The sequence below is a fragment of the Copadichromis virginalis genome, linkage group LG15 (genome assembly GCF_057382275.1).
Source record: "Copadichromis virginalis isolate Kocher_CV1m ecotype Utaka linkage group LG15, C_Virginalis_male_GT1.1, whole genome shotgun sequence".
Taxonomy (NCBI): domain Eukaryota; kingdom Metazoa; phylum Chordata; class Actinopteri; order Cichliformes; family Cichlidae; genus Copadichromis; species Copadichromis virginalis.
In genome coordinates this window covers 41051384-41061647 of record NC_140632.1, presented here as the reverse complement: position 1 = coordinate 41061647, position 10264 = coordinate 41051384, and the positions used below count along the sequence as shown (strand labels likewise).

Below are 10264 nucleotides of genomic sequence, written 5' to 3'. Positions count from 1 at the left end.
CCCCCCCCCTCTTTCTTAAATAGATAACTATCATATCTGATATCATATCTCACAGTACAATAATATTGAATGGGTTGCATTGTTGTATTTTGTCATGTTTCTCAGGTCTTTGTCTGAATTTCTACGAACATTATTGCTAAGGATTGTCTTATTGCATTGGAGTCACACTGGGTTAAATATGTACACTTGGGTTTTAAGGGGTATTTATTATTTTCTTCTTTTTTTTGGGTTGTATGGAAGCCCCAAACGCAATTTCATTGTTCTTGACAGTGACAATAAATAAATAAATACAAAATACAAAATACAAATTAAAATTAAAAGTAATATAATTAATAAGAAACGTATTAAGAGACATCAACAAGTCCTGCTGTGCTAAAAGCCAAGGTAAATAAATATGTTTTAAGACGTGATTTAAAAACAGATAAGGAAGGTCCTGTCTAACATGTAAAGGCAACTCATTCCACAATTTTGGTGCTGCCACAGCAAACGCCTGATCCCCTCTGAGCTTACGATTAGTCCTGGGCACGCTCAGGAGGAGCTGGTCTGCCAACCTGAGGGACCGGGAAGGTATGTATGGATGAAGAAGCTCAGAGAGGTACACAGGGGCAGCATTGGACAAACATTTAAAAACAAATAAAAGCATCTTAAAATGGATCCTAAAATGCACGGGCAGCCAATGAAGTGAATATAAAACTGGGGTGATATGCTCGTATCTACACTGTAAACCCGAACAAGTTGACTGAACTTAAAACTTTTGTGGAAACTGATTACCTCAAAAGATTTAAGTACAAAAACTCATATCTTCTAAGTATGGGGTACTCAAAATTTGTATTTATTGTTAACCTAAAAATTTTAAATTATATTTTATATTTTATTAATTGAGCTTTACTCAAAGACTGTATACTTTAATTTCAATATTTTTGTGTTTCTTGTAGTTTATTATTTTGATGCAACACAATGCAATTATATTACAACCTAAACTCAAATTATCTGATTATTAATTAAAAGATATTTATGTTGTGAGTGTAGACTACTAAAAAAAAAAAAAAGTACGGAAATTCAGTTACTTTACATTTTGTTTATTTAACATTTTTTCATGAAAATTTAAAAACATCACAAATGTTTTTATAAAACAACTAACATGGACATCGGCACCATAAAGTGAGCATTATAAATTCTGTGTAGAACATTTATCTTTTTATAAACTCACAAAGGACGACATCAGTCCTAATTGCATCTTTCTCAAAATACACAAAAATGCAAAACAAAAAGTCAAATACTAATCACTTTTTTTTAAATAGAAATGAAAAACAATTTTTTAAAATGGGTACAAAGACGATCAGCTTCCAAATAACCAGATAAGGCAGTCAAGTATAGGAAAATTAGGTAAACTGATGGAGTTAAATCCACCCAAAGCCTGTAGTAAACTTAAAGTGCTTAAAGTGCTTCAAACAAAGTGCTCAGTAACAGAGTGCGTGTCCTGACAAACATTGCCTTATATTCCTTAACAGCATGTAGGCAGGGGTTTCAGGGGTTTGCCGTCATCAAGCCCCATGAAGATATTTTGGACAAAGGCAAATGTGTGAACCAGCTTCCTGGGGTAGTCTAAATGCAGAGCATAGATCAAGCCAAACAATAAAGCAAATGCATTTGCAAATCTGGGAATATCACGCATCACCTAGTCGCCTTTCACCAAAACAGCCATGCTTGAGGAAGTAAAATGGACTGGACTGGGAAGCGCCGTCGGTAACCACTGTGAGAAGGGCAACTGGAGTGTCAATGAGGGTCGACTCATCCAATGCGTCCGCCTGGAATAGACACAGTATCAATGGTAAATGGCCTGTATTTGTATAGCGCTTTACACATTCAGTCATCCAGACATTCACACCCATTCACACACTGGTGATGGCAGCTACATTGTAGCCACAGCCACCCTGGGGCGCACTGACAGAGGCGAGGCTGCCGGACACTGGCACCAGCGGGCCCTCTGACCACCACCAGTAGGCAACGGGTGAAGTGTCTTGCCCAAGGACACAACGACCGAGACTGTCGGAGCCAGGGCTCGAACCGGCAACCTTCTGATTACAAGGCGAACTCCCAACTCTTGAGCCACGATCGCCCCAATTAAATGAGTAAGGTTGGTTTGAGAGAATGTGACAAGCATGACCTGTAATCTAGCAAAACATTCAGCAGTGTAGTGGGTTACTTTGTAACGAGTTAGGGTACTCTACTTTTTTTGAAAAATGTACATTAACGTGTTAGCTTCTTGCATTACATAATTTGTATTTTTATTATTTTTCTAAAAAAAAAAGTAATTTTTTCATTTCATGACTTTATCTCAAAAAGAAACTAAATCTTGACTTCAGCCTGGTTTTTGGGCCACCTGCAGCATAGCCATAGTGCTGTGATACGCCTGTGCCCTGCTCCTGACCTGTGTGTGTGTGGGTTTTCTACAGAGAGGGTATTTTGTTTGTACAATTTGGTAGCTGCTAGGGTATTAAATTGTATTTAAAAAAATCCATAGCATTTTATCTTACTGGCAGAATTTAAGTAATGCAAAAATACACTTACATTACATGTCTAAAAGAATTCTGGGTCCTCCTCCCGCAGGTATACAGGAAGGGCACGAAGTACTGCAGTGCGTTTCACGTTGATATCAGGCGCCTCCTAAAAAGGGAAAAGAAAAGTTCATTTAACGCAAAGTTTTCAGGTGTCATTCTTTGGGGAGAATACATGTTTATGAAACTGCATGACATCAGACTCTACTAAATTTTGGAGACTTTTCTTTTAAGATACAACCTTTCTGTCTCTTGTGACAGAGAGTATGTTTCTTAATCATTTGACAAAAACCCTACACAGTATTTTAAAATAGTGTTCTCCAGATCAGAGCTGTGATCTATATAGAACATGGGGTTCAAAGCAAGGAAAAATTGTGTGTTTATCAGTGAAACTTTTAATTTGTGTTAATTTTATCATTATCAATATATGAAATCTTCACCTTAAGGGACTTAATGAATGGTTTCTTCAATAGATCTTTCAACTCACCTGTGTTTACTGTCTCCACCTGAAATTAATTGCAGTCTGAATTTTTTTTTCTTCTGTCTTTTTGTCTTTGGCCTTCAGCCTTGGAAGAAAAAATAAAAATATTGAAAACCTTATCAGCACACTAACTATACAACACCTTGCTATATTTCAATTGTTTTAGATAGAAGTTGCCACTGCTAGCTAAGTCACTTTTGAATGATGCTAATGAGAAGAAAAAAAAAAAAACCTGCCGAACAATGAGGCTGCTGTTGTAAAAACGCCAACTTTCTTGCGTTGTGTTTTAATCGGTTAAAACTGTAAAACTGACGACATAATCTATGTTTGAAAAAGAGCGCGAACAACTATTCACCACCTGGGTCTGTGCTTTTTAACACAACAGCGCATTCGAAAACAAGTTATTGGCTGCAACATATTAATATACTTGCTTTTTTACGGAAAAAATAAACATAACGAAGGTTCCGTTTTACTTACAAGTTTCTCCAAATGTGTTCTCCAGTCGCTCGAGAAGGGCAGCCATATTGAACAGAATTTTCTGTCAACGTCGTTCAGGTTAGAGAGAAGACGTCATGACGTCCACATGCGGAGCTCGGAAAAAAACATTTACTCAAAAATCATAATTAAGAAAGCAGTATTTACTCTTAACTTCTAAGCCATGTACAATTATAACTGTTTGAATCGTTAACCGAACAGAAAAGTTTTAAGTTGTTTCAACTTTGTGAGGAATTTTAATTGTTATATCCACAAACTTTATAAGTCAGGTAGACTGTTGGGGTTTACAGTGTATGAGTGCCAGTTAAAAGGCGTGCAGCAGCATTCTGGACTAACTGCAGTCGAAAAACAGAAGATCGACTCACCCCAAAATAAAGAGAATTACAGTAATCCAGCCGAACGGTTACAAAAGCGTGGATTACTGTTTCAAATTGCTGTCTCGTAAGAAAGTGCTTAATTTTGGCCAGTTGCCTCAGATGAAAGAAACTAGACCTTACAACCAACCCGATCTGGCTTTCAAGCTTAAGCTCAGGATCCATTTTAAAACCCAGATTAACAATCTCTGGTTTACAGAATGATTTCAGGGATTGCAAATCAACACACGGAACAGCAGTGGAGGCAGGTCTGAACACCATTACTTCAGTTTTAGAATCATTAAAACAAAGAAAGTTTAGCGCCAACCACGACTTGACGTCCTCCAGACATGTTTGTAAACGATTTACAGACGACCCATCTTTCTTTTTAAGAGGAACATAAATCTGGCAGTCATCTGCATAACAGTGAAACGAGAGTCTGTGCTTTCTAAAAATTGAGCCCAATGGAAGTAAATAAAGTGAAAACAGGATAGGGCCCAGAATGGAACCCTGTGGTACTCCATGAGACAGCGGAGCTCGGGAGGACTCACAGTTTCCTAAGCAAACTGAAAAGGTTCGGTTTGTTAAGTAAGACCTGAACCATTTCAGAGCCACACCTGCTATACCGACACACTGCTCCAAACGTGAGATTAAAATTTCATGGTCTACAGTGTCAAATGCAGCAGTTAAATCGAGTAAAATAAGAATGACACTTTCACCAGAATCACATGATAAAAATATATCATTAAAAATTCTTAAAAGTGCTGATTCAGTGCTATGCATTGCTTTAAAACCAGATTGAAAAATCTCCTGAACATTTTGTGCATTCAAGTATGAGATCAATTGGTCATATACAATTTTTTCCAAGACTTTAGATAAAAAGGGCAGCTTAGATATTGGTCTAAAATTCTCAACAGCGTTTGTATCTAGCCCAGGTTTCTTAAGAAGTGGTTGCACAATTGCATCTTTGAAATTCTTTGGAACCACACCTGAAGTAAGGCTGTTATTTAAAATGGTTAAAATAGTTGGACCTAAGGTAGAAAAGACTTCTTTCAGAAAAAGGGGAGGGATAGGATCATAAGGTGAGCCTACAGGCTTTAAATGAACCACCACCTCCTGTAGCTGAGCAAGAGTAACCGACTCAAACTGTTGAAAGACAGCTGAGCAAACTGGAAGATCAGAGGGGTCAGATGTGGGCAAAATAATCTGCGCCCTAGCCGAGGCTACCTTGTTTATAAAGAAGTGCAGAAACCTTTCACACATTTCAAGTGAAGGCTCAAAACTAAGAGCAGAGGGAGGGCTTAAAATAGTCTCAATTGACTTAAACAATATGTGTGGTTTCTGATAATTCACCATAATAATGTTTGCAAAGTGTTTCCGCTTTGCTTCTTTTATTGAAAGCTGATATAAGGCCCAGCACTCTCTTAAACGTTGTAAAGAGAGTTTTGTGACAATATATGGACTGGATGTATCGCACTCACTGATTTATGCTCACAGCAATGGAAGCATCAGACCAGGATTCAGCACCTTGGACAAGGAGATCAGGAACAAGCCACGGACCTGCTCTACATCCTGAGGCACAGCTGCTGTTATGTAACAAAGCAATAACTAGTTGCCTCTCCAGGACGTTCTTTATCACCTGGACAGATTTCAGCCCCACCATCCTGTGCTGTAGCTGGGGAGGGTAGAGCCTGCTCCGCATCTTAGCTGAGCTTGCTGTGAGTCCCTCCAGCTCGCACTGGATCTCCAGAGGATATATCTGTTTATTACCAAAATGTTTTTAATGTAACTCTGGAAGTATAATATATAGACGAATGAAGTTTAGCTGTATGTGAACATAATTGTTATGGAGGTGCAGAGTAAGAGTAAACAAATCCTAAACTTTAGATTTAAGACAGTTTGCTCGTACCCACGTAAGAGCAAAGTTTAGCCCATGGTTCTCAAAATGAAACTTAAAAACTGCAGGTTTTAATTCTCAAACAAAATGAGTCACTTCCTAAAACAGCTGCTCACTCCGGCAGCAGACATCACAGCAGCGAGAGAGAATGAGATAATAAACAGTGACTGTTTTTAGCCGTGGATTAATCCATGTTTGTTGCTCTGGGGAGTTTTCCAACAGTGGGACACTTTATGTGGGACTGAGTCAAAATAAAGTAGTTTCTGTTGATAATGAGGATCCTAACACCCCGTAAAACACTGAGACTCACTGATATGTTTTTAATGCAGCAGAGCCCTGTGGCACAGAGGCATGGATGTTTAAGTGAGACGTGCCAGTCATAAAATCTCAAACTGGCGTCTTTGGGAGGATTTAAAAACTGGAAAACTGGTGTTACAAGTGAAAATTAAAGAAAAAAAGGTTTTTAAAACAGTATTTTGGGTTAAAGTTAGGAAAACATGGTTGAATGTGTTTTTACTCTCTTCTTTTTGTCTCTTGTTAGTGTCTGATAGAGATCACCAGTTCCTTATTAGCTCGTGTAATTAGCCTGTGTCCAGTCCATCGGTCTTTGCCAGGTAGTTAGTGGGCTCTTACTTTAGTGTTTTGGTACTAACCTAACTCATGGAATAATTCTTGTTATGGTTAAAGTTCCTAATTTTTCACCTGTTTTTCTTTATCCTTTGGCATACTGGGTCCTCCACAGTTTAATCACACAAAAAGACTTCTTAAAAAGGTAGTCAAGTTAAAACCATACTGCCTCTAAAATGCATTCATCAAAATTGTACATAAAATTGCATGAAGTAGTAATTTTCAAATCTTCATCTTTTGTTTTTGTAACAATTTTGACATCATTAACTTTAAATGAACTGTTGGAGCCAAATGCAAACTGCAGATAAGTGAAGCTTAGTTCATAGTTTTATTCACTGACTCTGCAGGCTGGGCTGCAGGCAGTCAGAGCCTGAGGTGGTGTGGAGTGGGAGTGAGCAGACGGCAGTGGGGGCAAATACAAGGAACATAAGTGTGTCTAATGTGATACAACTCTGACTAATGTAACGTCCTAATGATAAGTTAGTGAAAGAGGCAGTCGTTTAATACAGGTGCAGGTGATTAATCATGTGAAATAACCGTGTCAGAGATCCAGCATGAACCAGCAGCTACGGGTGGCCCTCAGTGGACACCACAGTCCTGAGGACAGAGCTTGCACTGAAGGCATGTGTGGACCAAAGTCTAATTAAAGACATTTAGAAAGGCTACAGACAGGAGCGTCTTTGGTCACATGTCCTCTGAACAGGACAGCTGTACTGAATGCATAAAGCAGTGTTAAATATTCTTACTTTGAAACCAGAACATTCTTAAACGGCCCTGAAAAAGAAACGAGACACCGCTTAGTGTCAGGCTCATTAGCTCCTCTGTGGAACAAATGTCACCGTATAACTGGGTCAGATGTGAAGTGTGTGTTTGAAGGAACATTTTAATGCCTGAAACACACACACACACACACACACACACACACACACACACACACACACACACACACACACACACACACACACACAAATCCTATAAAATTGCTACCAGAGAAAAAGATGGGGGAACATTTACAGTTTTTTCTGATTGCTTAAGCCCTTTTTTTGTAACTATTGGCTAATTTTGCAAAACTCTTCACACAAACAAGAAAACCTGTCACCCAATCATCAAAACATTGTAGTTCTCTTGCAAAAGCAAACACAGCTAGATTAACTCTTCACACCTTCGTAAAAATGGTGTTTCCGTATCAAACAGTAAACACAAGCCATCATCTACTAAGCACACAATGCGCCAACTGCACACTGATGGTATGAATACAAAACACATCTGGCTTTTGCTTTCTCTGTGCACAAGGTAGGCTATGTCAGTTTGAGCTCATACTTCTGTCATAGATCCATAAGCATAGAGGGATCCAAACTTCAAGTACTGGTGTTTATTCACACACATCAAAACAAACACAAGTGTTTATTTCCAAGTATAGGATTATTTGCAGTCGCCATAATGACTATATGGGTTACTTGGTCTGCAGTGAACATGCTTCCTCTGCCCCAGCATCTGGTCATCTAGCAATTCTGTAAAGTAACAATTTCAGTATTTTTACATCAATGGTATTGGTGTGTTTCTCATTGGCATATGGCAGTGCTACAAATCTTTGTGCGAAGTGACTGTACTAACCGATTCTCAAAATGTCCTTATGATGCTTGCTACAGTGTAGCGGCTCGAGTTAGGCTGGACCCGTTGGCCAGCTACCCTCAGGGTCATTCCACGGTTGATTACATGGTCCACTATTGTAGCTCTGATGTCATCAGCAATTCTATTTCTTACTCTTCCTACCCTTCCTCTCCCCCCTCCTCGTCTTCCACTTGCTCCTCCTTGTCCTTGTTGTCCTCTTCATCCTACTTCTTCACCTCCACGTCCTCTTCCTCGGCCTCCTCTACTTCTCACTCTTTCTGCTCCCTCCATTGTACTCCGCACACACAGCTTACCTGTATTATAGTGCTTAGGCTGATTGCAAAGTGAACTAATTATCTAAAAAAGTTTTCACATGTGAAAGTGTGCCAGACAGTTGGCAAATTAGTGTTAATGATAGCCATACATGTGTGTACTTTTGCTAGGAGTGTGTTGGAAATTTGGTAATTGAGTGTTGTGCAGTGAATTGTGCCTACAGTTTTGCAAAGTGTGTGTTACAAAATTGCAAACTGAGTGCAAAGCAGTTTTTGTGCTTTTAGTTTTGCAAACTCAGTGAGTGGTTTTGCTATAAGTCTGAATAGTTTTAGAGATTGTGCTACAGGAATCACAGTTAGGGTTTAAGCATTCAGAAAAAACTGTAAGCTTGATTGTTGCAAATGTGCCTCAGTGGTTATGAGCACAAAGTAATAAAGCCACTGAAATACTGCAGACATTATTTTGGTTTCGAATACTTTATCGCAAACAAGGACATAAAGTCCTTATATCCTACTTCAATGTCACAGTACAATTGATTATGTCTTGCATTAATACATATTATATGTTAGTCTTTTTTGACCCACCCCTCCTTTTTCTATCACACTGCTTTTATCTTTCTTTATGAGAAAGACAGGTGGGGTAGATGGATTGTATTTGCAGCCTGAATTCCTCCAGCACGTTTGTATACTACACCCTGTGTAAAGACCAGGGTTTTAATAGTTTTGCAATTTTCATTAGTTTTTATTTTTATTTAGTTTTGACTTCAGATTTTCAATTTTATATCAGTTTTAATTAGTTTTTACCAATTGTTTGCTAGTTTAGTTTAGTTTTTAGTTTTTTGAAAATCCTTAGTTTCAGTTTAGCTTTGATTAGTTTCAGTTATAGTTTTAGTTGTTTGCAATAATTAAGTGTAACAAAATCCCAGTTTCATCATATCAGTCATGCTCTTCTGCTCATCCTTGGGTATGTTGCTATTCCAGCTACCATACCCTGCACCCTGGACAGGTCGCCTGTCTGTCGCAGGGCTAACACGCAGAGACAGACAACTCACATTCCCACCTATGGGTTCTTTAAATAAATAAATAAATAAATAAATAAATGAATAAATAAAGGCAGGTGAACAACCATTGATACCAGGCAACTATAAAATGTATATCTTGGCCCCAATGAGACTATTACAGTTTTTTACAGACGCTAGGACACATTTCTCAATACTTAGGTCACGTTTGTAAAACTCCTCACACAGTGAGCACAACAGAAGTCTATGTGGGCTAAACTGAGGACCAGTTATCATTGTTTTGGCACAAAATGCATTCAATGACTACATCTCTCAAATTTCATGAATTATCTTCTCACTCAGACGCAACAACTGCCAAAAATCTTTGTACGTACAGGACATTTTGCATGAGCTTACATACTGTTTTCAAAACTGTTAAACTTATGGCCAAAACAATAACACAATGCAAAACTTAAAAAGAGCAAAATCCAACAGCAATATTTTATTGAAACATATTTTAAATCTAAAAATGCAGTTTAACCAGCCACAGCTGATTCTCATTGTAGATGAACATCTACACAGGTGTTACTCCTTCAATTTTTCAACTCCTTCAATTCTGGCAGCCAGAAGATTCTTTCCTAGGTGTGTTGCCCTAGATGACATAAGATGTGATGTGGATGAGAACCTGTGGCCAAATGGAGAAGACCGAGTAGATTAGCATTACTATTGTATGTGTATCAGTGGATGGTGTGTATACAAATTCTTGTATTTTGGGATTACTTAGTGCAGAAAAATAAAAATACATAAACAAATATTAACGAATTCTGCATGATGTCTGATTCATTCCAGTAACATATATTGAAATTATAAACAGAGATGTGTCCTTGTTTTACACAAGAAAACACTGTGTAACATGTTGTTAGTGTTTTTTAGGTCATTGTTTTGTGGGTGACAAAGTGTGTTTGTCGGCTG

At 38.2% G+C, this 10264-nt stretch overlaps 1 long non-coding RNA gene across 1 annotated transcript; it reads right to left on the bottom strand.

Moving 5' to 3' along the window:
- Window positions 1-1063: 1063 nt before the first annotated feature.
- On the bottom strand, window positions 1064-3813 carry LOC146693070 (uncharacterized). The gene is made up of 4 exons (XR_014915343.1): window positions 3517-3813; window positions 3046-3124; window positions 2572-2667; window positions 1064-1808 (listed from the first exon to the last, which is right to left on the bottom strand). It is a non-coding gene; the product is annotated as an uncharacterized LOC146693070 (long non-coding RNA).
- Window positions 3814-10264: the final 6451 nt, after the last annotated feature.